The sequence below is a fragment of the Oryctolagus cuniculus genome, chromosome 2 (assembly GCF_051225735.1).
Source record: "Oryctolagus cuniculus isolate XC-2025 breed Fujian yellow rabbit chromosome 2, ASM5122573v1, whole genome shotgun sequence".
Taxonomy (NCBI): Eukaryota; Metazoa; Chordata; class Mammalia; order Lagomorpha; family Leporidae; genus Oryctolagus; species Oryctolagus cuniculus.
The window spans coordinates 117,861,385-117,885,112 of record NC_142868.1 but is presented as its reverse complement, the minus strand read 5'-3'; the positions used below and the strand labels follow the sequence as shown (position 1 = coordinate 117,885,112).

At 50.3% G+C, this 23,728-nt stretch overlaps 2 long non-coding RNA genes across 2 annotated transcripts in view; one reads left to right on the top strand and one right to left on the bottom strand.

Moving 5' to 3' along the window:
• The window catches only part of LOC138848808 (uncharacterized), an 18,059-nt gene extending 5,111 nt beyond the window's left edge, over positions 1 to 12,948 (top strand). The window contains exons 2-3 of the long non-coding RNA XR_016230246.1: positions 3,549 to 3,673; positions 8,269 to 12,948. This is a non-coding gene — a long non-coding RNA (uncharacterized LOC138848808). The remainder of the gene's footprint in view (positions 1 to 3,548; positions 3,674 to 8,268) is intronic.
• Positions 6,876 to 23,728, bottom strand: LOC149128015 (uncharacterized). The gene is made up of 3 exons (XR_016230247.1): positions 22,917 to 23,728; positions 8,778 to 8,921; positions 6,876 to 8,579 (listed from the first exon to the last, which is right to left on the bottom strand). It is a non-coding gene; the product is annotated as an uncharacterized LOC149128015 (long non-coding RNA).

Sequence of the window (23,728 nt, the reverse complement as noted above, 5' to 3'; positions counted from 1 at the left end):
GCTGGTGGATCCTGAACTCATACAGATGAGTGTCACAGCTACCCGCGTCTGCGCTGATGCTGAAGTGAGTCACCCGAGGTGACAGCAGGGGGAGACACGTGGGTGAGGGGGGACGTTCTTACATCAACCCCTCGGTTCCACAAGGAACTCACTGAGTGACGGGAAACAGGCTGTCAGCCTCCCATCACCGTACAGCCAGGTCTGGGTCCGGGCGTAACAGCAGGGATCTGTTAGAGGTCATGCTTTGGCTCTCTGGGCTGACCTCCAAGTTCATTGCTCTGACCAGGACCTGCACCCAGGGCTGTGCATCTTTGCCTTCTCTCCCACTCCCTCTTGTAAGAGTAGAATACTGACAGGGTCTGTCTCCTGCAGTTGAATCCGTTCCTGCTGGGAGCCTGGTCCTGGCAGAGTATTCCACAGAGGATCGCCGGGGAGCACCGTCTCTCCGAACCTGAGCTTCCTGGTGGGTGCCCTGGGCCACCCAGGCCCACCTGCTGCCCAGGCAGTGACACTGGCTGCTGCCCAGGCTTCCTGAAGCATCTCCTCCCTCACTGTCAATCATTAGATGTCCTGGTCCTACCCCCCCCCCCTTTCTCTCACCCACCGCCTCTCATTTAGCATTTATGGAAGATCCGTTATTTACCAAAATGACACCAGGCCATAGGGAAAGGGATTTATAGTGCAAAATAGGATGAAAAGGTTATAAAAACAAGCTCTCAAACTTTTAGAAATTCAAGAGATATTTGCCAAATGGACTGCTCAGACTATTAATAGGTTTTGCTTATGGAAGGGCTTAAGCCAAGTTCAACATGCTTTATTAGTGCAACTTCTCATAGCTTTGAATAGGCTAATGTGCCAGGTGAATCCCTAAAAGCAGTGAGTATGCCATACTGGGTTTCTAAACCTTTTTGATTATGAGATTTTCTCGTTCTTTGAACCCAGATGCAAATTAGTTTTGAAGGGCACAGATGTTGAACTCTTTGCTTAAACTGACAAATAAAAACTGCATGTACTGATGGTAGACAACTCGTTATTTTGAAATAGATACACGTTGTGGAATGATTGACTTAAGCTAATTTTTAAAAAGGTTTATTTATTTATTTGAAATGCAAAGTGACAGAGAGAAAGGGAGAGACATAGAGACATCTTCAGTCTGCTGGTTCACTCCTCACATGGCCACAACAACCAGGGCTGGGCCAGGCCAAAATCAGGAGCCAGGAACTCCATCCAGGTTGGCATCTTCCACTGCTTTCCCAGGTGGGTAAGCAGGGAACTGGATGCGAAGTAGAGCCGCCTGGACTTGAACCAGTGCTCATATGGGATGCCAGCAATGCAGGAGATGGTTTAATTCGCTGTGCCACAACACCAGCCCCAAATCGAGTCAATTAACCCACTGCACCACGACCCACTGCACCAACCCCAAATTGAGCTAATTAGCATCAGATACCTTTCTTTTACAGTGAGAACACTTAGAATCTACTCCTTTAGGGATTTTCAAAATACAACACTTGGCTGTTCACTATCATCGTGATCATGCTGCACAACAGGTGTCTTGAACTGTTTCCTTCTGTCTGTCTGAGATTTTATATCCTTTGATCAACCTTCCTTGAATCCTAGCTCCAGCTCCTCTACCCACCATCCTGCTCTGCTTCTTGGGATTGCACACACACGTGAGATCACGCGGTATATTCTGCCTGGGTCCGGCTGATTCTACTTAGCACGGTGTCCTCCAGGGTGTGCCCCTCTTTCTGCCTCTGTGCTGGTTCCAAGTGGGAGCCATCAGCTTCTTTGATTGGCAGGGGGTGGAGATTGGAAGCAGGGACCCCAGACTTGGCTTGGGGAAAGCTATGTGATGCTGGGCAGGGTATTCAGCCTCTGGTGCCTCCATCTCCTTGTCCATAAATGGGACAGTAGTGGAGCCCGCCTCACTGGGCTGGCCACTCCTTGTGAACTGCTTCAGGGGGCAGCGTCTGGCTCAGGGGAGGTGTCATCATTGGCCACTGTCTCTGGCTTTCCCGGCCTCCGTGTAATGGCAGCAGTACAAGCAGTCCCATTTCACAGCATGTTCACCTGCTGGATCTTATTCTCTTACCAATTTCTAGGAATTCCTAAGACATTTTTTAAAAAGGATTTATTTATTTAGTTGAAAGTCAGAGTTACACAGAGAGAGGGAGAGACACAGAGAGAGAATTCCTGATGCTTGTAAAGATCTTAATGTCATTCGATTTTTATCTTTTGTGTCCCCCCCCCACTTTTTTGCCATAAAGTTGTTGGTATTGGTGTTTGTAAATGTAGATACACTGTTTCATCTTTTCTTACATAGCTTCTAAGTGCTGGATAATAAGTAGAAACAAAGGGTTATCTAGTTAGATGTTTTTCTAATCCTAACCAAGGCTCCCAGATTAAGCCAGTTTCTATCTCAGGTAAGCAATTGGTGCAATTCCTGTTCCCCCTGGAGTCTGCTGTATTGCACTTTGCCTTTTTTTTTTCTGAATCAGATGGTATTTTAAACCCCAGCCCCTGGTGATATCGCAGAGACACAGGGCATGTTGAAGATGGGCCTGGCAGGGCTCAGCTAGGAGGAAGTGCACCGAGCAGGGGTGTACAGGAACTGTTTCCCAAGCCCTCCGTCACCGCTGGGCGGCAGGGCATGCCCCCACTTCCCTCTGCGCAGTGCTGTTTCCTCTGTGGGGAATGTCTTCCTGCGTGCTACTCCCCGTGGGCAAGCGCTGGCTGTGTGTGTTGTCACCTGACTGGGGCCCACAGCTCCCAGGAGGTGAGCATTGGTGTTCACACAGCCCTTGCACCCCTGACTGCACACGTACGGACCTGGTGTGTGTGTGTGGGGGGGGGGGTTCAAATCTTCTGTGTGTTTGTTAAGGTCAGCCAGCAGCCACAGCTGCCCCGGGAGGGGGGGTGGCGGCTGGAGAAGCCGTCCGTGTGGTCTTCAAGTGTGCTCTCAGAACATAGTCCTGTGCGCTGGCCAACACAGCGCGCCAGACAGCACCTGTCTGCAGTGGAATTCCATTCCCATCTCCTTCCTTCCTTCCTCTCCCTTTTCCTCCCTACCCTTTTTCCCTCCCTCCCTGCTTCTCTCTCTTTTAAAATTTTTATTTATTTTTTAAAGATTTATTTGTCTGAAATTCAGAGTTACACAGAGAGGGGAACACACACACACACACACACACACACAGATTAGAGGAGGGATCTTCCATCTGCTGGTTCACTCCCCATATGGCTGCAACAGCCAGGGCTGGGCCAGGCTGAGGCCAGGAGCCAGGAGCCCCTTCTGGATCTCCCATGTGGGAGGGAGGGTGAGAGGGGCTTGAGCACTCAGGCCATCACCTGCTGCTCTCCCAGGCACACTAGCAGGGAGCTAGATGGGAAGAGGAGCAGCCAGGTCTCGAACCGGTGCCCGTATGAGATTCCAGTGTCGCACGTGATGGCCTTACCTGCTCTGCCACAATGCCGGCCTCTGTGTCTTTCTTTCTCTTTTCCTCTGTTTTTTTTTTTTTTTTTTAACGATTCATTTATTTATTTTGATATAGGTATAGCAACGGAGAGAGAGAGAGAGAGAGAGATTGAGAGATTGAGATTTTCCATCCAGGCCAGGCTGAAGAATCCAGAAGCCAGGAACGCCATCTGGTCTCCCACGTGGGTAACAGGAACTCAGGTACTTGGACCATCATCCATTGCCTTCCCAGGTGCATTAGCAGGGAGCTAAACCAGAAGCAGAGTAGCCGGGACTCAACCAAGACCTCAGCTGACACCCTGATAGGGGATGCTGGTAGTGCAGGTGGCAGCTTAACTTGTCATGTCACAATGCCAGCCCTGGCCCTAACTTTAGAAATGAGGAAACTGGACCTCACAGATAAGTGACTTGCTCCAAGTTCCCCATTGCTCTGGCCTCTTGAAATGTATCAGGCACACAGCAAGTCCTAAGAACCTTTGGATGACATGGCTTTCCCATTTCCAGTCTGGTGCTCGGGCTACTGTCCCAGGACAGGCATGAACCTCAGTGGTGCTGGTTTCCTTCCAGGCTGCTCCTTATGGGCAGCCATGAAAGACCCTGAACCTCCGTGCCAACACCTGTCTGGAGTCCAGGTTCCTCTACCAAACTGTCAGCCAACATTTGCCCCTGGAGCAGCGGGTGTTAAGTACACCAGCCCGCAGATCCGGAGAGCACCCTGCACACCACTGATGGTGCTGTGTGTTCAGTCCTCATCCATTCCTGTTTAATGTTACCATCACCACCACCATGTTATAGAGATGGGAACTGAGACACCAAGAGGTGGCAGGACTAGTTCAAGGCCAAGGGCCGCGGCCTGTAGGTCTGTAATGACCATGTGCTCTTTGTCCCTTGGCTTGGAGTTCTCTGAGGTGTTCTGGCCCCACGGTTTGCAGACACAGAAAGCTACGTCCTCCTGTGTAGGCGATGCACTGAACCCTAAGGACTGCAGGGCCAGAGCGCTGGCCCCTCCTCCTGGCCATCCCTGCTCCCAGCCTGCCCCAAGTGTTTGAGACGGCACTGACCATCCCCGCCGCCGAGCAGGGAAGGAGGGAGTGGGAGTTTGTTTTTCACTTTTGCTCCTGTAATGATTTTTCTCCAGGAAAGCATTGTGTCTTTTGTTGTAAATGCCGGCCGAACAAACGGCCTCGGAGCCAGCCTGCGTGCTCCAAACTTCCGCAGCATAAGCGGCCGCTTCCTGCCCAGCCGGGCTGCTGGACGGACACTGGCTGGGGGCCCGTGTCTGCGCTGAAGGGGGGGCCGGACGCTTCTCCCCAGTCAGCGTGGCAGCGAGCCCACTGCCGAGCAGGCGCCGTGACTTGGAAAAACACACCGAGCATCAGACGCGCTGGCACGCGCGGCGGCCATCCGAGGCCGGAGACGCTGCCAGGCGCCTGTGCGCGGTCCGGTTTTGTGCTGGGGCTGCCCGGCGTTCTTCGGAGAGCCTGCCCCGGCTAGGAAATGTGCTTCCGCCCCAGCGGAAGCCTGATGTCTCGGGGCTGATATCATTCAGGGGCTGATAAGAACCGGAATCAGAAGACCGGGGCCTGAACGAGGAACTGCGAGGTTTGCTCTTATTTTAAAATACCTGATTTCTTAAAGAAAAACAAAAAAGCTTTTCATTTCAGAAGAGTTTTAAATCTACAAAACACAAACTGGAGAGTTGTGGGAAAAGTGCCCCCCCCCCCCCCCCCCAGCTTGCCAGGTTACTAACCTCTCACATTGCCAGGATCTTCTTCCCTGCCCTCCCTGTGAATACACCAGATGGCTCACCCAGGAGACTCAGGGAAGTACACCAGAATCTCTCATCAGCATTCTGCCCGTGAGGTTGACTTCTGCTATCTTTTAAAGTATGTATCCTGACACTGGAGCTGGGTAAAAGCCACGACCTGCAGTGCCTGCACCCCATATGGGCGCTGGTTCGAGTCCCGGCTGCTCCTCTTCCAATCCAGCTCCCTTCTAATGTGCCCGGGACCTGGGAAAGCAGTAGAAGATGACCCAAGTCCTTGAGCCTCTGCACCTAAGTGGGAGACACAGAAGAAGTCCCTCGTTCCTGGTTTTGGTTTGGCTCAGTGGACTGTTTTGGTTATTTGGGGAGTGAACCAACAGATGGAAGATCTTTGTCTCTCCTTCTCTCTCTCTCTCTCTAACTCTGCCTCTCAAATAAATCTTTTTTTTTGTTTTGTTTTTATTTTTTGCCAGGCAGAGTTAGACAGTGAGGGAGACAGAGAGAGAGAGTTATAAACAGAGAGAGACAGAGAGAAAGGTCTTCCTTCCGTTGGTTCACTCCCCTAATGGCCGCTATGGCCAGCGCTGCACCGATCTGAGGCCAGGAGCTGGGTACTTCCTCTTGGTCTCCCATGTGGGTGCAGGGACCCAAGCACTTGGGCCATCCTCCGCTGCCCTTCTGGGCCACAGCAGAGAGCTGGACTGGAAGAGGAGCAACTGGGACTAGAACCCAGGGTGCTGGCGATGCAGGCAGAGGATTAGCCAAGCGAGCCATGGCGCTGGCCAATAAATAAATCTTGGGGGCTGGTGCTATTGTGTAGCGGGGTACGCTGCCACCTGGGACACTGGTATCCCATATTAGAGCACTGTTTTGAGTCCTGGCTGCTCTACTTCTGATCCAGCTTCCTGCTAATGCACCTGGGAAAGCAGTGGAAGACGGCCCAAGTCCTCGGGCCCCTGCACCCACATGGGAGACCAGGATGGAGTTGTCTGCTCCTGGCTTCTGCCTGGTCCAGCGCTGGCCATTGCTGCCATTTGGGGCAGGAACCAGCAGATGGATGATCTCACTGTCTCTCTGTCCCTCTCTCTAACTCTGTCTTTCAAATAAATGCAATGAGTCTTTTCTGATATATTCTGCCAATCACTTTATTTTGCAAATCAGACCTGAGGTGCATGAAACTGCAGTAGCTGTGGCCCCTGATTCCTGGTGCACTATCATCGTTGGGTTGCGCTGCTTCCTTTTAATCGTCTGTAGATTCAGCATTTCCATGCCCTGTGAGAACTAGGTCTTTAATGACAATGTATCAACACTTCCGGCCCAGTCTTTTCCCTACCAATAAACATTTCTTCATCCACATGTGCTAATTAATTTCTTCCTGGAGCACATGCTGTGTACACACCTTTGCTGCCTCTCAGAGGTCTCAGTGGTACAGTTTTGCCACTCAGATTCTAATCCTCTGCACCTCCCTTCAGCTCTCCAAGTGGACTGCCCATTTATCTCTGTCTGTGTCTGTGTGTACCTCCACCTTTATCTCTTTGGTCAGGGGCACATCTGGTCAACCCAACCAGCACTGCCAGATCTGTCATGTTCCCTCTACTGCTAATGATTTCATAGACTTTTTAAAAATAACAATGGTCAGTTTTTAAAAGATTTATTTATTTATTTGAAAGGCAGAGTTACACACAGAGAGAAGGAAAGATAGAGAGAGTGAGAGTGAGAGAGAGAGAGGTCTTCCATCCACTGGTTCACTCCCCAGATGGCCACAATAGCTAGAACTGCGCTGATCCGAAGCCAGGAGCCAGGAGCTTCTTCCAGGTCTCCCATGTGGGTGCAGGGGCCCAAGGACTCGGGCCATCTTCTACTGCTTTCCCAGGCCATAGCAGGGAGCTGGATTGGAAGAGGAGCAGCCGGGACTTGAACTGGTGCCCATACGGGATGCCGGCACTGTGGACGGTGGCTTAGCCTACTCTGCCACAGCGCTGGCCCTTCCATCCTTCCGTTGTTGAGTGTGGCTTTTGTAGGATGTTCCTTTCTATCCCAAGTTAAGAGGCATTCATTTCAAGGCATTTATTTTAATGGCTTCGTTCCGGTTGTGTGGCCCCTCAGACCAAACATATAGTCAACCTTTAATAGCTTTATTGATTTCCTTTGAAATCCCTCACTTGAATTCAACACAATTCGTTTGAGCAAATATTTACACAGTGCTTGTATGTGTTGTGCATTGCAATGGGCACGTGACTGCAAGGAATAGTCAAGATTCCTGCCTGAATAGAGCTAAAATCCTACCAGGGAGAGAGATACTGAGCACTCAACACTACATGCAAGGGGAGGGGAACTTTCATTTTGATGGGAGCTACCAAAGCACCCATCACCACTACAAAAGAATCAAGGTAGAGCACTGGGCCTTGAGTGTGTGTGTGTGTGTGTGAGAGAGTGTGTGTGTGAGTGTGTGTATGTGTGTGAGTGAGTGTGAGTGTGTGTAAGAGAGTGTGTGTATGTGTGTGTGTGTATGTGTGTGTGTGAGAGAGAATGTGTGTGTGAGTGTGTGTGTGTGAGAGTGTGTGTATGTGTGTGTGTGTGTGAGTGTGAGTGTGTGAGTGTATGTGAGTGTGTGTGTGTGAGAGAGTGTGTGAGAGTGTGTATGTGTGTGAGTGTGTGTGAGTGTGTGTAAGAGTGTGTGTGTATGTGTGTGAGTGTGTGTGTGAGTGTGAGTGTGTGAGTGTATGTGAGTGTGTGAGAGTGTGTGTGAGTGTGTGTATGTGTGTGAGTGTGTGTGAGTGTGAGTGTGTGTAAGAGAGTGTGTATGTGTGTGTGTATGTGTGTGTGAGAGAATGTGTGTGTGTGAGTGTGTGTGTGAGAGTGTGTGTATGTGTGTGAGTGTGTGTGTGAGTGTGTGTGTGTGTGTGTGTGTAGGGGATGAGGCCTGAGTGATGAGGCACTGCTACACTGTGGAGATCCTGAGAAGAGCTTTCTTGTACAGGACTGACAAGTGCAAAGGCCCTGAGGTGACGACAGAATCATTGTGTTTCAGGGCAGAAGGGAGACCGACGAGCCAGAATGCCAAGGGAAGACGAGGGGAAGATGCACTCAGGCAGCTCAGGTGCATGGGCACAACAGTCCCCCCGTCGTTTCACAAAGGGACCCAGCATGTGGGTGCTGACTGCTGCCATGAGTCCCGGCGCCACACAAAGGCCATTTCCATGGTGGAGTCCAAGCAAAACCACTCCAAACAAGAAGGACTCCATCTCCAACACACGTGAACACGGCGAACACGGCGGAAAACTTTAGGACCAAGCGCTCCATGGGAAAGCCGGTGCCCTTCCTTGCCGTCTGTTGCAACATCTGGAAAACCCCAAGAGGACATTAAAGATCTGGAAGGGAGAGCTGAGACCTTCCCCAGATAAGATACAATGGTCTTATTTCAAATACAAAGGAGGCAAAGCTGGCGCAGACCCGGGGTGGAATTTCTCTTGCATCAAGTTCAGAGTCAGCAAGCACTGCTGACCCCCCGGACCTCACCCAGACATACTGGGCACTCACCTGTGACTTCACATGTACACCAACGGGGGATTGCATTGGCAGGAGTCATCAAGGACCACAGGTTAGACACTGCCCGGATCAGCAGCTGCAGCAGCCGCCACAGAGAGCTGTATTGACTGCTGAGGTCAGATGCTTTCGGGAGAGCTGCGGGGAAGAGAATTGACACACTGAGAGCAAGTGGTAAACTCGGGCTGCCTTTTGTAAAGGAGGAAGGCGCGGCCAACTTAGGAGGCCTGGCTGCATCTGCTGAGGGAGTGCTTTGGAAAACGTCCTGTCTTGCGGAGCTCTGCGCTTTTTCCCAAGCAGATAAGCTATCGTGCATCCGAAGCAAACTCAGCTTCAACCAAGAATTCAACCAAATGTGATAAAGGTGGTAGAAGCCCAAGTCCAGTCCGGCTGAAGGAGAAGAACACAAGGAAGTGGTAGGTGTTGCTTCCAGGGGAAGGGTGACCTCAGATTGCTCTTCTGCTCTGGGCAGCTGTGTGAGGACAGTGCCACACTCGAGGGATTCCTGTGGGCCGATGCATCTCAAGTTGTGTTCCAAGTGCTTGCCCCCAGAGAGACGAGCCTTCCAAGCACAGGCATAGGTGAGGAACTCCAAGGAGAGCAGGACTTATGGAAAGTGAGAGAGGGAATGCACGTTCATGTGACCAGGTGGGCCAGGGAGGGACACCTGCCATGAGTGCACCAGAGCCGCCTGCTAGGAGAGAGCAGGAGAGGCCAGGGAAGGACCAACTGCAAAGGCAAGAAGCCCAGAGGGCTACTTTCTCCAGAAAATGAGCTCAAGAAAAACAGGCTTTATCCTGCACTCACCTGTGGCTCTGGTCTAACAGCCAAAAGAGGTCACAGAAGCCAACTTGAACACAAAATTCAAGCAGATAGACCCTGAACTACTGAACTAGTCAGTGTTTTTTTTTAAACTACCACAAAGTTCCTGAAGCAACTACCTCTATAAAGAGAAAAGGTGGGGCTGGCGCTGTGGCATAGCAGGTAAAGCCACAGACTCCAGTGGCAGCATCCCATATGGATGCTGGTTCGAGTTCCGGCTGTTTCACTTCCCATCCAGCTCTCTGCTATGGCTGGGAAAGCAGTAGAAGATGGACCAAGTGCTTGGGTCCCTGTACCCACATGGGAGACCTGGAAGAAGCTCCTGGCTCCTGGCTTCAGATCAGTGTAGCTCCAGCTGTTGTGGCTATCTGGGTAGTGAACCAGCGGATAGAAGAACTCTCTCTCTCTCTCTCTCTCTCTCTCTCTCTCTCTCTCTCTCTCTGCCTCTCCTCTCTCTGTGTAACTCTGACTTTCAAATAAATAAATAAAATCTTTTAAAAAGAGGGAGAAAAGGTATCTTTAGCTCACAATTTTGTTTTTGACATTCAAGTCCAAGATTGGCATCCAGTGAGGTCTGTGGATGGTAATGCCAAGCGGTGTGTGCAGGAAGGGTCACGTGGCGAGTCAGGAAACAGAGAGAGCGGTTGAGCCCAAAGCCAGGCTTTCACAGCCTGCAACATCTGAGCACTCCTTTCCAAGCACAAGTGCCCTCAATAGTCTGAGGACCTCCTACTGGGCCCGCTCCCCAAACACCATCATTGGATGCCATGAACATGACTCTGTGTTTAAGCATCTGCATGAGTTCAGGTGCCAAACCATATTCAACCTGCAGCCTTCTTGACTCAGCCTTCCTTTTTGCTTATTATGTTCCTTCCACATTTTACAGCTGATCTAAGAGTAAAACAAAGTAGAAATGACTTTAAAATCTTATCTTGCCTTGGTTTTGTCCTTGGAGTACAGTTCTCTTGTCTCGACAATAATCCCAAACTCATGGGCCTGGGGACACTTGGAGGAAGGCACCTGGCACTGATGCTGGCTTTCCTGGGGCCTGTCCTGAGCTATGACCTGAACTGTGTACCTAGGGACGTGAGAGGTGGCACAGACTCCACGAGGCGAACTGCACTGTGAAAGCTTTCTTTTTTCCTTAAAGATTTACCTTGTTTATTTTGAAAGGCAGAGAGAGCTACAGAGAGAAAGAGGAAGAAGATTCAGGGAGAGAGAGCTTCCATCTACTGGTTCACTCCCCAAATGGCCAACAACCACCAGGGCTGGGCCAGGCCGAAGCCAGGATCCAGGAGCTTCTTCTGGGTCTCCCGCATGGGTGCAGGGGCCCAAGCACCTGGGCCATCTTCTACTGCTTTCCCAGGTGCATTAGCAGGGAGGTGGATCTGAAGGGGAGCAGCTGGGACTCGAACTGGTGCCCACATGGGATGCCAGTGTCATAGGCGGCAGCTTTAACTGCTACTCCATGGGCAAAGCTTTGGCTAGCCTTTGAGGGAAGAGTGGTGGCTCTGATTCCAACAGACACGATAAGGGGATAGAATAGGCCTATTTTGAGGGTTATCAGATTTAGCAACAAACAAACGAAAACAGGGTCTTCAGTTAGATTTGAATACCAGATAAACAATGAATAATACTGTAACATGAACATGTCACGTGGAATATTTGGGACATGCTTCCACTAAGCATGATTTTTTGTTTATCTGGAATCAACCTCAATGGGGTGCCTGGTGCTGTCCCCAGTGCCCCTCTTGTTTCCCAGGGCCATGTGCTGCTTGTCCCAGACTCTCTTTGCTGGTGGTGGCTGCAAAGGTGTGAGGCACATACATTCTCCGAGACATCCTCACCCAGACCCCTCCTATTCCTGTAAATTCCCCAGCAGCCCATGGGCAAGAGCAGGCCACAGTTCAACCTCTGCCCGGCTTGAGAGATCTTTCCCAGATCTCAGCACCTCTCTCAGCCTTGATATACCACCCACTGGTTCACTCCCCAGGTGGCCACAACAGCCAGGGCCGAGCCAAACCAAAGCCAGGAGCCAGAAGCTTCACCCAGGTCTCGCACGTGGGTGCAAGGGGCTCAAGCACTTGGGCCATCCTTTACTGCTTTTCCCAGGTGCATTAGCAGAGAGCTGGATTGGGAGTGGAGCAGCTGGGTCTCGAGTGGGTGCCCGTTGGGATGGCTCCGCCTCAGGTGGTGGCTTTACCCGCAGCACCACAGCGCCAGCCCCGTGGGTTCTCTTTAGATTGCAAGTGGCCTATGCCTGCACTGGCGGGAGGCATGTGTGAAGCAGCCTGCTACACAGGAGAGGAGCCTGGGCCTTCCTGGGCCATAAAGATGGGGAGTCCTCTTCGGGAACATTCAGAGCCATGAAGATGGGATGCGGGGCTCCAGGGCTGCCAACTTATTCCTCACTTCTCGCTTCCCACGTCTCCCCACCCACAACCCAACATTTCCAGCCTTTGGAAATTCCAGAGGAGCCTCTTGCTCGGGGCTGGGAGTCCAGCGGGCAGCTCTCTGAGAGGCGCTGCCTCCTCCTGGGCCTTTCGGGGCGGCGCTGTAGCTCCCCCAGCCCTGCGTCGTGTGCTCTAGCTGCTGCCCTGCCGGTGTGTTCGTTCCCAGAGCCAGATTCTCTCATGGCCTTTGTAGGGACATCCCTCAAGTTCCCCCAGGGACCCCTGGCCGGCCAGCGTGCTTCCTTTCTCAGGCGTACGTGGGAACGGGAAGTCTGTGCTGGGATCAAGGGCACGCAGCATTTCCCAGACACGCTCAGAGCCTGCTTCCTTTTGGAGGTCCTGAGGTCTGCGCCACATGGAGCCCACGTGCCTGAAACGCTGGGTGTGGCCAGCTCTGCTGGGCGTGGTCACACCCCTTCACTCCTCAGCAGATGGGCTGCAGAGGGGCTGGAGTGGCCAGCACTGGCTCAGCAGAGCGGACTGTCAGGTCTCCAGGAAGCCTGCAAGCTGGTTGTGAACACAGCCCTTAGTAAGGATTATCCAGGCTTCCAAGTAAACAAAGTCCATAACAAGAGATAGTGGATATCTAAGAGACAATCTCTAGAGTAAGTGTTTAGCCTCGCGGTTAAGACAGACGTGTGCCACCACGGAGAATCTGGTTTCATTCCTGGCTCCACGCCTACGTCCTGCTAATGCGCACCCTGGGAAGCAGTGTTGACGGCTTAGGTGCCTGGGTGCCCTGCTACCCGCCTGGGAGACCTGGATTGCATCCTCTGCTCCCAGATTCTGCTGGCTCAGCCCTGGCCTTTGAGGGCATTTGAGGGAGGGAACTAGCAGATGGGGGCTCTTTCCGCCGCTCAAATAGAAATAAATAAAATGCAAACAACCAACAAATCCAGACCAAAAATACACCTAAACATTCCTGTGCGCTACTATTCCCTGTGCTCTTCAGGTTGTTTACCGTGCGTCTGCATGGTGGAATTAGGAGGGCATGCCAAGACGTTAGTGGAAGATGGTACTAAAGGATTATTTTGGGGACCAGCATCGTGGCGTAGGGGGTTAAGCCACTGCCTGTGACGCCGGCATCCAATAGGGGCACCGGTTCGAAACCAGGCTGCTCCACTTCCAACTCAGCTCCCTGCTAATGGCCTGGGAAAATAGGAAGATGGCTCAAGCTCCTAGCCCAGCCCTGGCCGTTTAAGCCTTCTGGGGAGTGAGTCAGAGGATGGAAGTTTCTCTCTCTCTCTCTCTCTCTCTCTCTCTCTCTCTCTGCCTTTCAAATAAATAAAATAAATAGATTATTTTTAAAGCAAGCAAGGAGGTCAGTGGACAGTCCCCATCTGGGTGGTCCACCCCAGCTGTCCTTGTGGGTTTCACAGTGATGGGCTCTGGGTGGTGAGTGCCTGTCTGCCCTGAGTGCCCGAGCTCACAGCCTCTTTCAGGAGCATGGAACATGGGCCATCTTAGTTAGTCCACTGGGGCTGCCCTAACAAAACACCGTCAGCCAGCACTGAGTTCTTGCAACTCTGGAGGCTGCAAGCCCAGGGTGCAGGGTGCTGAGGGCTCTGAAGAGGGTCCTCTGCCTGGTGTGCACATGGCTGCCTTCTCTCTGTGTCCCCACTTGGTGAAGACAGGAGAGCTCTGGTCTCTTCCCATGAGGCACTACTCCCATCAAGAGGCCCCCACCCCAATGACTGTGATGCAAGCCTAATTAACCTCCAGAGGTCATCACACAGAGGCTTGGGCTTCCACACAGAGCCTGTGGGAGACACAGATCTGCAGTTCCTGGTAGAAGGGCTCAGCATCTCTGAATGGGGGTGAGTCTCGATACAAGAGGCTGCTCCAGGCTGTGAGTGTCCCCTCCCTCGCTGCCTCCCACACCCATCAGCTCCTGGTGTGCCCACCTGCAGGAGTTCAGGGACTGAAAGGGACAGGAGGCGAGAAGGGTGCAGATGCGACCTCCCACCCCCACCACACAATCGGTCCTGCGGGGAGGGCCCTGGAAGAGGCTTGGTAGCCACTCTGGCACTGGAACTGTGGGACCACTCAGGAGGCTTGGGACAGCCTGGCTGTCAGACCACCCACTGCCTGGAAGAAGCTGATGAGCTCGCGCTCTGTGGTGTTTGTGTCCCTGTGCCCGGGGACCCCAGGAGACAGGTGGATACTGAAGCTATGGCAAAGTGGCCTGGCCCTGCGAGTCAGTCCTCTGTCCGGGGACACTGACCACAGACACCCGCTGGGCATACTTCAGGGAGGGGAGGGGACAACCCAGGCCCTGCCCCAGCGTTGTGAAAGACTCAAGGCAGCTGCCTTCTGCTAAAGGGACCAGGAGACACTTCCCGAGGCTACAAAGGGAGCCCTGACTTCCACGGGGTCGGGGGTGAGGGAGTCCACCCAACTCCGGGAGGGCCACATCAAGCATCCCTACCGGACACTGCCTTCTAGAGGTGATGTCACATTGGTGACAGTGAAAAGACGGGGCGTGTAAGCTGGGGACAGAGAGCACACAGCTAACACATCCCCATCACCACAGGCAGTCTCATCGTGGCCCAGTCTCTCTGAGAGTGACGTTGCCTAAGGAATCCAGCCGCTCAGAGCAACACCAATAGTGATGCTTCCGCTCAGGCCAGCCAGCACCCCCCCCCCCCCCCCCGCACACACACACACCCCAGCTGAGAATACTGATCGCACCAGCATTTGAGACGGAGGAGACGCTGCTAAACCTGCGCTTGCATGGGTGGTCCCGGCGTTTCCAACCCATCAGTCACCAGTCATGGGTAGCAAGTGCGAGGGAAAAACTTATTCTTTGACTTTTACGTTTTGCACAAGATACTACAAGCCAGAGGTTACCCTGAGACTTAAAAGAGTAGCGCCTTGTTACCACGCTTTTACACACTTAGCTGCCGTCTGTGGGCAGTTGGCAAGCCTGCCTCCCTCCCCTCCCCACTCATTTATAAAGTAACCTCCTACATGGTGCTATTAAAATAAAGACTTACTCATCTGCTTAGTCAGTGTTGAGCAGAATTTCTTTCATAGGTTCCCTATGAATGAGTTCTGAAGTAACAGGTCTAGAAAATGAAACTGCCCAAAAAGATTATGAAAATGATTTGAAAAGGTGCCAGAAAATACTTTGAGAGAGAGAGAGAGACGGTGTGGGAGGGCTCAGCTCATGGGAGTGTTCCAGGCCTTCCAGATTGTGATGGCAAAGGAGCAAGCTCAAGAACTGCCGTGGGAATAAATGATTCAGGATTCAAGCGGGACAGCCCCATGGTGGAGCCCACAGAATTTTCCAGTCAAGAGGCCACCTGCAAACCCATGACCTCACGGCTGCCTCCTGATTCTGTGGGTGTAATCGAGGCCCGGACTTTGGGTCCCAGCTCCACTGTGTACAGCTGTGCGGCCCGGGGGCAAATTGCTCAACCAGCCTGCGCCTCAGTTCCCTTTGCCTGTTACATGGAGATAGCAATGGTCCTCCTCTCCCCAGTTCCTCAGAGCTCAAGAATTAGATGAGGGGCCGACGCTGTGGCACAGCGGGTTAACGCTCTAGCCTGAAGCACCAGCATCCCATGTGGGCACCAGTTCTGGTCCCGGCTGCTCCTCTTCTGATCCAGCTCTCTGCTGTGGCCTGGGAGAGCAGTACAAGATGGCCAAGTCCTTGGGCCCCTGCACCCACATGGGAGACCCAGAAGAAGCTCCTGGCTCCTGGCTTCAGATTGGCACAGCTCTGGCCGTTTCGGCCAGTTGGGGAGTGAACCATCGGATGGAAGACCTCTCTCTCTCTCTGCCTGTCTTCTCTCTGTAACTCTGACTTTCAAAAAAAAAAAAAAAAAAATTAGATGAATCATCACAGTCTCTGCCATTGGTCTGGGTGTGACTCTGTTTGCATTTATTTAATTATGCAATTAGTTCTTTTCAGTAATGTAACAAGCAGCCATGGATCCCTGCCCAAAATGTAGGCCAGATCTAGAATGGCAGCCTACCTCTTACCCTCTGGTCCCCAAGATCTCATTCACTCCTTCGCCCCACTCCTGGGCACCCCGCCACATTCAGCCCTGTTTTCCTAATGCCATTGATTCCATTTTTATTAGGTTGTATGCTTCTGTATGCGTTTCTAGAAAGTCTGTACATTTGTGTCTTAATTGCTTTTCACTTTATAAATATGGCATAGCTACATGTGTGTTTTGGGAACTTTTTCTGTTTTCACTGACTGCTGTACAGCTGAGACCCATCCGTAGTGCTGTGTCCCTGTAGTTCATTTGTTCTGACTCCGGCACAATAGTGCATGAGCACACCATGCTGTAGTCACCCATCTTTCCAAGGGGGATATGGGAAGGGGCCTGGCCCAGACTCCTCCTTGGGGCTACAATCCTAACTGTGCACATCGGCCCTTATACAAGTTTAAGGGTTTCTCTCAGGTATGGATCTTGAAAAGGAATGCTGGCAGAAAAGGTGTGGAAGTTCAATTTTAGAAGACAACACCAAACCATTTTTTTAAAGACTGGGTGCCAAACTACAATGCCAAGAGCTTCATCCTCTGTAGTAGTGTTGGGGTTTTTACATTTTGCTGACAAGTGGTTCTTTCTTTTTTTTTTTTTTTTAAGATTTATTTATTTATTTGAAAGGCAGAGAGAGAAGATAAGAGAGAGAGAGATGGAGACAGAGAAAGATCTTCCATCTGCTGGTTCACTCCCCAAATGGCCACAACAGCTGGAGCTGGGCCAGCATCCAGGTCTCCCACATGGGTTCAGGGGCCCAAGCACTTGGACCATCCTCCAATGCCTTCCCAGGTGCATTAGCAGGGAGCTGGATCAGAAGTGGAGCAGCCAGGACTTGAACTGGCGCCCACATGGGATGCTTTTGTCACAGGTGGAAGCTTAGCCTTCTATGCCACAGTGCTGGCCTCAACTAAGGGTTATTTCAATATGACTTGATTTACAGGTTTCCTCACGAATCCCTGGAGTTTGCCATGTGTCCCCCAAAAAGCATGTATTGGAAGTTTAATTTCCAAAGCAGCAGTGCTGGGAGGTGGACTTAGGGGGGGGCATTTGGCTCTTGCGTGCTCCACCCTCCTGAATGGCTGAATGCTAATTATCAAAGGTCTGGGCTGTGAGTCTGCTCTCTCCTGTTTGCCCTGCCCTGCCTCTCTGCCTTCCACCATGGGATGGCCCAGACATTGATAGCATGGCCTGGACTTCTTGACCTCTACAAGTGTGAAGCAAACAAATTTATGTTCATAGTAAGCTACTCATTCTCCTGTTAGAGCAGAAAACATGAGACTAAACAGTGGTTGTTTCCCCATTCTTATATTGGGTCATTTGTATGTCTTTTCACAAAATTGATTTGTAGAAGTTCTATACATTCTCTTGGTATTGAACCTTTGTGGTTGATATTATGAATGTCTCATTCCAGTTTCAATCTTGCCTTTTCACTTTTTAGAGGCATCTCTTGGTGAGTAAAAGCTCTTGATTTTAATACAGTTGAAATTCTTCATTTTATAGTCAAAAATTATCTGTTGGTTAAAAAACGAACTTTGGGGACAAGATACAAAATATAGTCATCTGTATTATTTACTATGAATTTTAAAGTTTGTTTCTGACTTTTGTGTCTTCAGTCTACTTGGGATTTTCACATAGTTCCTTTTAAAAGATTTATTCATTTTATTTGAAAGGCTGAGTGATGAGGGAGGGGAGAGGTAAAGAGAGAGAGAAAGAAAGAGGGGGGGGGGGAGAGAGAGAGAGAGAGAGAGAGAGAGAGAGAGAGATTCCAATGGCTGGTTTATTTTCTGGCTGATCATGACAGCCAGGTCCTGGCCAGACAGAGGCCAGGAGCCAGGAACTTCCTCCTGGTCTCCCACATGGGTGGCAGGGGTCCAAGCACTTGGGCCATCTTCTGCTGCCTTCCCAGGTGCATTAGCAGGAAGCTGGATTGGAAGTGGAGCAGCTGGAACTCCAGCTGGCACTCCAATACCGGATGCTGGTGTTGCAAGTGGTGGCTTAACCAGCGGTGCTACAACTCTAGCCCTTATGCATGCAGTTCATTTTTTCTAATATGCATAATTATTTTTCCACATCTATTTATTCATATATCATTTCTTCTCCTCACCTGCCTCCATTATCCTCTGTCATATACCAAAATTCATTAACCTATGGGTCATTTTCTGGGATCTCATTTGTATTTCATAGTCTGTTTTTCTGTTCATTCACCAATACTGCAAAGTTTTAGTCAGTTTCCTAAAAGTAGATATCTGATGGTAAGTTCCTGCTCACTTCTTTTTCAGAAACATTTCAAATAAGTTTAGAATCATGTTTTCAGGTTCTATTAAAAATTTACTGGGAATTTGATAGGAATTGCACTAGATATATAGATCAAATTGCAATGCTAAGTTGTGTTATCCAGAAACTTGATATATTTGTCTCTTTAGATCTTCTTTAATATCTCTTAATAAAGTTTGGTACCATTCCTTTTAGGGGTTTTGCACATTTATTCTCAGAGACTTGATATATTCTATTTTTCTTATTTAAAAAAACATTTGGGGGCTGGGTGTGTGGCATGTGGTTAAGATGCTACTTGGGATGCCCCATTCCATATTGGAATGCCTGGGTTCAAGACCTGGCTCTGCTTCTGATAGCACCTTCCTGCTAATGTACACCTTGGGAGACAGTAAATAATGACCCCATATGGGGGCCTTGGATTGAGTCCCAGGTTCCTGGCTTCAACTTGCCTCAGCCCAGCATCTGGGGAGTGAACCAACAGATGGAAACTCTCCCACTGCATCTGTGTCTCTTGTCTCTCTGCTTTTCAAATAAAAATGAAAATACCTATTAAATAAAAGTTAAATAGCTTTTGATGCATACTTTTGTAGTTTTTGGAGAAAGTGCAGTATTTTAACGTACACACACAGCATGCACTTACCAAATCAGACAACCAGACTTTCCATTTTCTTATCTTTCCTTTGTGTTTGGAGCCAGCCAGCTCCTCTCCTCCAGCTCCTTGTTCAGAAAATTCTACATTATTGTGATCTATGCAGCCTGAGAAGCCGAGGTCCTCTGGCCGCACAGCCCAGTGTCCTTTCTCTCGATGCCGCCCACTGAAATCTCCTGTTGGGCTGGGCAAATGCTCCCCAACGCCAAAGAAAACGCAGTGGTGCTTTGTTAGCCTCCACCGAGAGGCAGCCCGCACCTCGTGTTCCACAGTTCATCAGCCTGGCAGGGAGTGCCTACAGGGCCTCCTCGAATTGACTTCACTTCGGTTGGAGTGGAACGTGGGCCTGTCCCTCCTGATGACTTGAGCAGTGTCATCCCAGTCACCTGCTTTCTCTAATGCACCTGAGACAGTGGAATAGGAACCGCAGCCCACGTGTGCTATAGCCGTCACGTGGCCAGCGTTTTAACACGCACTCACCCAGGAGTGGAGCAGGGGCCTACCCAGAGGCAAAATCTCAGATTTTTCCTGTGCCCAAAGCCAGATGGACTTTGTTAAGGGTAAATATGTGGGATCCAAGAAAGGCAGGCCCTTGATTCCCTGCACCCTTCTCCCTGACTAAACTGGGTTTTGCTAATATTCCTAATACAGCTTCTATTCGGTCTTTATGTGTGTGTACGTGGAAGACGGCTCTTCTGTCTTACTCCGTCAGGATTCTCACAGAGCCAGGCACAGAGCTGTGCCCACAGTAAGTCCTCATGGAAGGTCAAATGGAGGCGAAGTGGACAAACAGACAGATTTGCAGGGTGCAAGTCGGAGGCCCCGTTGGAGGCTGCGTTTAGCTACAGCGTCCTGTGTGGCGGCCGAGCAGAGAAAGGCTGCTGACAGCAGACTGGCGTGGCTTTTGTTCATGCAGAGATGGGTGATGGAGAGAAGGAGACAGGGTGCTTTGTCCACTCAGAAAGACCAAGGCAGGAGTCAGAAGCAGGACTCTCCCTGCTTCCCTGAGGCCTGCAAGGCCTGTGTGTGCACAGTTAATCTCTTAGGGACAGGAGGGATTTCCCAAAAGCTCATGGGAAAAGTAGATTATGAGAGGAGTATGTGTAGATGTCCAAATATTGTTGCATCAAAATAAACTTAACTTTAAGTTCCATTTTTCCAGGACCCTTTGGAAGTCTCCTGGTATTTTCCATATGTGCCCTAACGGGTGGGAGTGCCACGTCTCTCTTGAGACACAGCTGTGTGTTTCTTGCTGCTGCTGCTTCTCTTGCTCGTAGCCTAGTTTCTCTTTGGTTCTGAAGTGCGTTACGTGGGAAACCCAGGGTGAGCTCCTGGCTCACACCTTCTGCCTGACTCGACCCCAGTCCTGAGCATTTGGGAAGTGAACCAAAGGATGGGAGTGCTCGCTCACTCTCTTTCTCTCTCATTGACTTTCAAATAAATAATACAATAAATAAATTTAAAATGTGTGTTAGATATTTCTCAAAACCTATTTCTCCCCATTCTGATGTGCTCATCCGCAGATAACAAAAGAAAGGGTGGCACTGATGCCAGCACTGTGGCATAGTGGGTAAAGCTGCCACCTACAGTGCTGGCATCCCATATGGGCGCCGGTTTGAGTCTGGCTGCTCTACTTCTGATCCAGCTCTCTGCTATGGCCTGGGAAAGCAGTAGAAGGCAGTCCAACTCCTTGGGCCCCTGTACCCATGTAGGAGACCCAGAAGAAGCTCCTGGTTTTGGATCAGCACAGCTCTGGCTGTTGCAGACATCTGGGGAATGAACAAGCAGATGGAAGACCTGTCTCTCCCTCTCTCTCTCTCTGTAATGTTGCCTCTGACTCTCTGTAATGTTGCCTTTCAAATTCTCAAATACGTCTTAGCATTTCAGTGTGCACATAGGTGTATTTGCTTCTTAAACATTTTTATTATCAATCTTTTTGCTGGGCTGTGTCATTAGAAATGACAGCTTCCTACTCTCTTCTCTTTGCCATGAATGCTTTTTTTTTATTTGACAGGTAGAGTTATAGACAGTGAGAGAGAGAGACAGAGAGAAAGGCCTTTCTTCCACTGGTTCACTCCCCAAAAGGCCAACACGGCTGGAGCTGCGCCGGTCTGAAGCCAGGAGCCAGGTGCTTCTTCCTGGTCTCCCATGCGGGTACAGGGGCCCAAGGACTTGGGTCATGCTCCACTGCCTTCCCAGGCCACAGCAGAGAGCTGGACTGGAAGAGGAGCAGTCGGGACTAGAACCCGGTGCCCATATTGGATGCCAGTGCCGCAGGTGGAGGACTAACCAAGTGAGCCATGGCACCGGCCCCACTAAACCGGCGCCCATAAGTACAGTTCAGAATCTTAAAGGCAAAGGACAGAACATCCCACTGAAAGGATTAGTTTTTTCTGACGTTCCTTCTCCGTAAAATATTGTATTAGCTTTTTGTTACTGCAAGGAAAAACCTGGGGCACTAACTTTATAAAGAGAAAAGGCCTACTTAGCTCATGGATTTGGAGGTTCCCAGTCCACGTTCAAGCTGGCTCCATTGATTTGGCCTCTAATGAGGCCAGAGCCCTGGCAGGTGTCTGTCTGGACACTGGAGACGGTGCTCGGCAGGAACCTTGACAGAAATGGTGACATCAGAAGAAACTACTGGGGTTGTAAGTTTATTACTGTAAACCCCAAGAAACCAAGGGCCTTTGATACCAGGTAGGAATAGACAGAAAAGATCTGCTTCGTCTTCTGACAAAAATAAACAAGAGGCACTGGCAAGTCCTTTGATCTGCTAAGAATAGCTCAAGGTTTTGATCGCTTACTGCCTGTCTTTTGTTGTTCTAAGCACTATGCAGGTTGGATATCACTAATCTGAAAATCCAAAGCCTAAAACGTTTTGAATATGATGCCACAAGTGGAAAGTTCCCAAGCCATGAAACTTTGTTTATGTGCAAAATTACTAAAAATATTGTATTGCATCAGGTACATTTGGACTATAAATGAATTCTCATTTAGCCTTGGGTCCCAACCCCAAGATATTTTAGTTTGTATATGCAATTGTTCCCACATCAGAAAAATATCCAAAACCTGGAAGATTTCTGGTCCTAAGGTCAGATAAGGAATACTCAGTCTGTATGTAAATTCACTCCCTTCTTCATACTTCTGTGGTCCATGCTGTTTGAATCTTACTCCCATTTTTCAGATAAAGAAATGGAGGCATGGAGTCACACACAACAGCCTGCCCAGGGTTGCACAGTGTTTAAGTGGCTGGGCTGGGACTCCCCAACCCAACACGTGCGGCTCCAGGCCTGGTTCCTAACCTCCCCTTCTCGGAAACCACTTTTATAGAGGTGAATTGATTTGATGTCATAGTTGTTTATTTATTTAGTATTTATTTGAGAGGCAGAGAGATGGAGAGAGAGAGAGAGATATCTCCTATCTGCTGCTTCACTCCCCAGAGCCTGCAATGACCAGGGCTGGGCCAGGGCTGAATCTGGGAACCAGGAACTCAATCCAGGTCTCTTACATGGGTGTCAGGGACACAACTCCTTGAACCACTGTTGCTGCCTCCCGGGGTCTGAATTGGCAGGAAGCTGGAAGTAGGAATCAGACCCAAGTACTCTGATATGGGATGTGGGCATCTTAACCACTGGTCTAAAAGCTCACTGCTCACCTCACACTTCTCATCCTACCTCTGTGTGTCCCCTCTTCCTGGAGTTCACTGAGACCAGAGCAGGAGAAAAATTCTCTCATTCCCTTCCCAGAGCTGTAAGGGTGTGGCGAGCGGCTGCATGTAGGGGGTTCCCCCCACCCCCGCCGCGCAGCTAGCTCAGGTTTCAGGGGGAGGGGTGCACTCCCACAGCTCCCCTTGGCCAGCCCACTCCCTGGGTGACCCCACGGGGGTCATGGCACTTAGGCAGGCCACATGAGGTCAGGGAAGACAGGACTTTCTTACCTTTTATGCTTCTGGGACTCTTGATTGGACTTCTATGTTTTCACAGCTTTTCAAACCCTTTAATTTGGGCCTTGGTGGAGTGGCGGGGTGGCGGGGTAGAGGGGAGGAATCTGTCTCCTCCAGTGCCTGGCGTGGATTCCTGGTTGGGAGGGATGTTGGCAGAGCCGGAGGCTGTGCAGGGGCTCCCACGATGTGGAAACCAGAATAGCTCTCCTAGCTGTTCCAGGTCCAGGAGCAGCGGCCAGCTCTGTCTGTGGGATACGATGTTCTGTGTTGTTCCAGGGACGGGGTGCTTGATCGTGTGCACAGACTTCTAGCGGGAAGCCTCATGCAGTGGGAGATGTAAGTCTGCAAGCTGCCACGGCTGTCACTTAGCAGGGTCTTCTGCAAGCTAACATCAGGAACATCTATTGCCTTGAGAACATTGCGTCCAAAATAGCAAATGAACTAAAGCTGTAAAGTAATCCAAATCTACAGAATGAAGGCAGACAGCTCCATAGGGGAGCTCTAGGTTTTGAGTATACTGGTGATGCCTAATGTGGCCTGCCTGTGAATCTCCCTATGCAGATTTTTCCCTGAATGCAGTAAGGTTATATGTAGTTATGAACTGTAAAATTGGTCTGTATGAACTATATTAAATGTCTGAAGTTTGAAAAGTAGATTCACATGTACAGGTAAGCATATTGTGTAATTTTGCTCATAGAACTGTATAATAAAATATGATTTATTAAAGATGGGAAAATATCTAGCACAGAGAATACTTATTTCTACCAGGTTTTCTTACACTTCAAAAAGAGAAGTTCAAGTTTATC